This window comes from Helianthus annuus, chromosome 3 (genome assembly GCF_002127325.2).
Source record: "Helianthus annuus cultivar XRQ/B chromosome 3, HanXRQr2.0-SUNRISE, whole genome shotgun sequence".
Taxonomy (NCBI): Eukaryota; Viridiplantae; Streptophyta; class Magnoliopsida; order Asterales; family Asteraceae; genus Helianthus; species Helianthus annuus.
Window position 1 is genome coordinate 13,993,107 of NC_035435.2, and position 5,347 is coordinate 13,998,453.

Below are 5,347 nucleotides of genomic sequence, written 5' to 3' on the forward strand. Positions count from 1 at the left end.
TATATATATATATATATATATATATATATATATATATATATATATATATATATATATAATATAATTGTTATTATATAATAAATAAAGTACCTAGAATGAAAACAACTAAATACCAACTTTGTGTCTTACAAAGGTGAGAATCATTTGCGTAAAATTATAAAAGGAAATGACAATTCAAGTAAATGTCACCGACATTTACTTTTAATATAGTATACAATTGTTAGTGTATTTGACCATATAGAAGTATAAACTTCAACATTGGATTACAAAACAAAACAATAATATTGTATACAGTTTAGTTTCTTTTGAATTACTAAATGTATTATGACTTGGTCATAAGTTTAATATGCAGATTATATATAATACACACACACACATACACACACACACACATCTATACTACTTTAATAGGCGTATAGGAAGGGCAAGAATGGTCATTTGCCATTGTACAAGCATTTCAAGCACATTGTACAAACATCTTAAGCACAAATGTGTTGAAAGTACCTTTTCAACACAATCAGAACTGTGTTGGGCGGCCAAAATTTTTGTTCAAAATTTGAATCGCCACTCATTCCCATTTCCCCATACATCCTGTCATTTCATTTTCTTGCATTCAAATTTTGAATTCCATTTTCTCATCCCAAGAAACTCATTATCTTCCTACCTTCTTTCATTTCAACTGCAGAGAGAGAGAGAGAACGAGATGCTAGAGAGAGGGCGAGAGAGCGAGAGAATCAGTGGCTTCCATTCCGACGACGGTGGTTCACGAGGGTTTTGCAACCACGAGTTCAACAGGTGACGATGGTGGATGGTCCAGTAACAATTGCAAACCCGACGATGAGGATAGACTTCCGGCAAACACACCAGTGAGGATAGAGAGACGATGACCTCTTTGAATCTTCGACGGCTACAAGTTAGTCTACCAGCGACCACACCTACGAAGGTACCAGATCTAACGGATCTGGTCTTCAACGGCTACAAGTTAGTCTACCTAGACCCGGCCAAGAGCCGGTTGATGCTCTCTTCTTAGCGAGACGAGAATTGTCACAACTTCCGTGGATGCTCTCTTCTTCATGATGCGTTACAATCAATCGATCTCAAATTCAGATTCACAATCTCCAACAGAAATCAAATCCAATGGAGAATACGGTTCAAGAGGTTTGCGATTCAATCATTTCACTTCATACAAAGGTTACTAACAATCGCAGACCTAATTTTTGGTTTCAATGATGAAGTTAGGGCACTTTCGAATATGGATCTAGACTGTAATGAGGTGTTGAATTCATTTTTTTTTTTTGCCAAATTCGATTCTGACTAGATTTGATTTGTTCTTTTTTCAGTTCGTTTTTTCATGATTGATGATGAAGTTAAGAAAAATAATTGCTGCAAAAGCCATTTATACATATTAGTGGAAGGTGATGTATAGAACTGTAAGCTAAACTAAGGTACTGGTTGCTTGTTCTTCGATTTTGAACCGTATAATTTTCAGTTCAGATTCTGTTTCATGTCAACTGAACCCTAGATTTTTCTCATCTGGTATGATTGACTTGCAAAAGCAGGTCTCAAAACATTGATTAATTGTATGCTTATGATTTTTGAAAATAAAGTGGACCTTTGGCCGTAAATGATAAGATTAGTTGTCCGTTTTTTGTGTTTTTGATAATGTTTTGTGAACTCAGATCTGTGTTGGCATTATCAGAAGTAAAACATTACGACCTCAATTTTGGTTTCCAAGGTTCTTTGTTGATTATGTTATGCAAATGGATTAGCCTTCTGGTTCGGATTTGGATTACTTATTCAAGCTGTTGGTGATTGGGGATTCAGGATATGGTAAAAGCTCTCTTCTTTTGAGTTTTACTTCTGATAATGCCATTGAAGACCTTTCTCCTACAATTGGTAATTTATTTGAATTATTTAATTGTTATAAAATAGGTTTTGGTCTAATGAATTGGATAAAATGCTTATAGTGTTTGAACTGCTAATTAGGGTGTTTGTTTGTCTGTTGTAATCAACCGTATGTAGTTAAAAGGTGCACTTACGGATGATATATTTTCAGATATTATGGAAGCTTGAACTAACATCAGAGGAGATGGGGATTGATATGATGAGGGTATGCCTGACTATGTGTTCTTATCAGCTTGGTTTCATCTTTCTCAGCCGACTTGTTACATTCGGATTTCAAAAGATATAAGTAATATTTTACAGTAAACCTCAGAACTCTCATATGCTAATTATTTTCATTTTCATTTTCAGAAAATGACAACAGGTGACGGTGATCGGTCTACAGGTGTGTTTGCTTTCTCCCTCTTTTTCCGGCTTTTGATTCTTAATAATCATTAGTTTATTTAATTACTTTGATTTTTTTCTACAGGGTTGAAGCATGGCCCCAACCATCTTCCTACCGATGTACATGGATTGTAAGCCTTGAATCACTTTCAGATACAATGCTTAGTTTCTGTAGAGGTTTTCAAGTGCTAGCGGTGGCTCCTCTTATATATTTCAGACTCAATTATTTTAATTATTTAATTAGTGATCAAAGTTGCCTCTTTCAGATACAATGTGGTTTTTTGAATGGTGTTAAGGCTGCAAAAATTTTAAAACTTATAAGAAACCTAAAACAATAGCATCAGCATTTGCTCGGATAAGCTCAGATTCCTCATCATTTGCTCCAATTGGAGCTCAGGTATGAACGTGTTCGTGTTCGTTTGTTAATTTTAGGCAACGGATGCAAACGAATGTTCATGGACGCAAATGGAAACAAACAAACACAAACAAGCGTTCATGAACAAAATGTGTTGGTGCACTTGTGTCTGTACTTTGTCTGTATTCGGTCATGATGTAAAACGATGTCTCTGTTAGTCATGTAAGTTTGACCAAGTCAACCATCCTCCTGGTTTGACTTGGCCAAACAGTTATAATATGGTTGTAAATTGTCTGTGTTGAAGGTTGGGTCATCGAATGATTGTTTCTATCCTTCGATGAGCTCGAAAGATATCCCACGAAGGATACTGATGGACCTCGAAGGATATACCATCCTTCGAGGTATATGTGGATCCTTCGATGGCAGTATGATCGATAGATGATCTTTCGGTCAGTAAACATGATCCTTCGACCAAATGATCTGTTATGGGTATATATATACCCATGTTGTGTTCACTTGTGGGCAGACTGAGTGACACAGATAGAAAGATAGACACTCCACAAAGAACACACACACTGTTAGAGAGTTTACAAAACAGATTTGTAAACATTGAGCTTGACTCTAGTCCGACTTTGTGAAATGACTTGAGAGGTGAGTATAAGTGGATGTCAGTTTGATCTAAACTTCAGTAATTAAATTTGTTCTAATAAAAAGAGGCTATCATTGAGCTCTAATAAATCAAATTTTAGTAAAAAGAAAGCAGATGAATCTGATACTTGGAGATGTGTTGATAATTCTGATGGAAATCTTGAAAAGGATATGAACGAAACTGTAAACTTTGATGACAAAAGGTTGTTTTGGTTGCAGGTTACCTTTCCGGATCTGGTAAATCATATTATGGTACCAGTACCGAAAAATGAGGAAAATGGGAATCGGTACCGGTACCAAATATACCCAGTACGATTCAGTACAGGTACCGGTACCCGGTACCAAATGCTCATCCCTACTCGCTTTAGTGGGATTTAATCATCTTCATTGTCAAAAAGCTGCAATCGACACTTCAAATGTGGAGGTGGAAGAGGCGATAAACTGGTTGCTTTCCCAGATGGATGATCCAGGTTTTTATTTGTTTATTTACAAAATTCATTTGTTGTACTTAATTAAGAATAAGCGATATTCTGATGGGCTTAAATATCAATTTAGACATTGATTCTCCCATTCATAAGGTGGCAAAAAACAAGGTTGATCCATCAAAAGTCACTACACTAGGTGGTGATTTTGACCTCTTTACTTATTGGTGGGTCAATTCAGATACCCGTTTATCTCTTTACCATGGCCTGGTGAAATGAAAAGATTTAGCTAAAATGAAAACGTGTCAAACGGGCCTCCTATGTTGTTTATTTTTGAAATTAGATTGCTATTGTGATAACATAGTTTCTGTAATCATATTTATAGCATCTACTCCTTGTAAGAAATGAAAAATCATGTTTGTAGAACATTCCAACCCCGGACACGTCCGATCTGTCAACTTAGCCGGTAGCCACAATATATAAATTTGTTTATTTGTTGCTATAATTCTTAGACAAGTTTTTCACTAATGTTGTATTTTAATCGGCAAGTTCTGATATTCAAGAGCAGCACTTTCTACCATATTATCCCACCAATTAGCACAACGGGTCAAAGTTGCCCAAACAATTTTTTGTGTGTCAACTTCCTAAGTGTTATTAATGGTAACAACATAGTTTTGTATTTGTAGTTGGCACATTAGTTGCCTTTAAAGATTTTAAAAAGTGCTTCAGGTAAACTTGGTCGTTTTTAACCTGCACTAAAAGTTTCCATTGAACAGGGTGTCAACTGGCAATCTGGAAAGAAATTGGAAGATGTCTCGGAATGGAACCAACATGTATCCTTCCCCAACTTTGCTCGGTCAAAATAAAGACGAGTCAGTTGCCGTTTTACCCATTGATTAACTCATTGAAAAAAGCCTATGCTTTTGCGGGTGTTTTCTCAGGTACGTTTTCCCCGTTTCAATTGATCCGGTCTGAAACGACATGGATCGAGTTGACATCTATTTATTCAGTTGATTCTATTTCGTTTGACACACATACTATACCCTTATAGTGGACCTTCAAGGCACTTATGGACTCCTACAAGACCTGTGATGACGATGTACTGATAAAATGTAGGTCCCTCGAAGGATGAGGTCAAACCTTAACCTTGTTATGTGAAACACACTAGCAAGTGCGGAATCCAAGCTAGAGTGCAAACCGAGATGAAACAAGCACAAACACAAGACACACAATATTCACTGATTAACACCACTTGTATTAATGCGTATGAAAGGTTCGGTTACAAGCTCAATGTTCACAAATCTGTTTTGCAAACTCTCTAAGTGTGTGTGTGTTCTTGACAGAATACTCTCTCTATCTCTCGAGTGTCTATCTTTCTGTCTCTTGCTTCTGTCTGTCTAAATGAAGTGAACACACTACATGGGTATTTATACCCATAACAGATGATCTGGTCGAAGGATCAGGATTACTGATCGAAACATCATCTATCGATCATACTGCCATCGAAGGATCCACATATACCTCGAAGGATGATATATCCTTCGAGGGTCCATTTGCATCTATCGAAGGTTAACTTTCGAGCTTATCGAAGGATCTATATCATCCTTCGATGTCTCATCCTTCGAGACAGACAAAT

At 36.5% G+C, this 5,347-nt stretch overlaps 1 long non-coding RNA gene across 8 annotated transcripts; it reads left to right on the plus strand.

Annotated features, from left to right (window-relative positions):
- The first annotated feature begins 517 nt into the window (after positions 1 to 517).
- LOC110883805 lies at positions 518 to 4,822 on the plus strand. 8 transcript variants are annotated; one of them, XR_004888279.1, is made up of 9 exons: positions 518 to 1,158; positions 1,236 to 1,273; positions 1,341 to 1,896; positions 2,023 to 2,110; positions 2,254 to 2,287; positions 2,372 to 2,417; positions 2,553 to 2,683; positions 3,509 to 4,652; positions 4,763 to 4,822. It is a non-coding gene; the product is annotated as an uncharacterized LOC110883805 (long non-coding RNA). The 8 variants fall into 8 exon arrangements; XR_004888275.1 differs by having other exon boundaries at positions 520 to 1,273; positions 1,341 to 1,445; positions 1,825 to 1,896; XR_004888273.1 differs by having other exon boundaries at positions 521 to 1,273; positions 3,509 to 3,759; positions 4,488 to 4,652.
- The last annotated feature ends 525 nt before the right edge of the window (positions 4,823 to 5,347 follow it).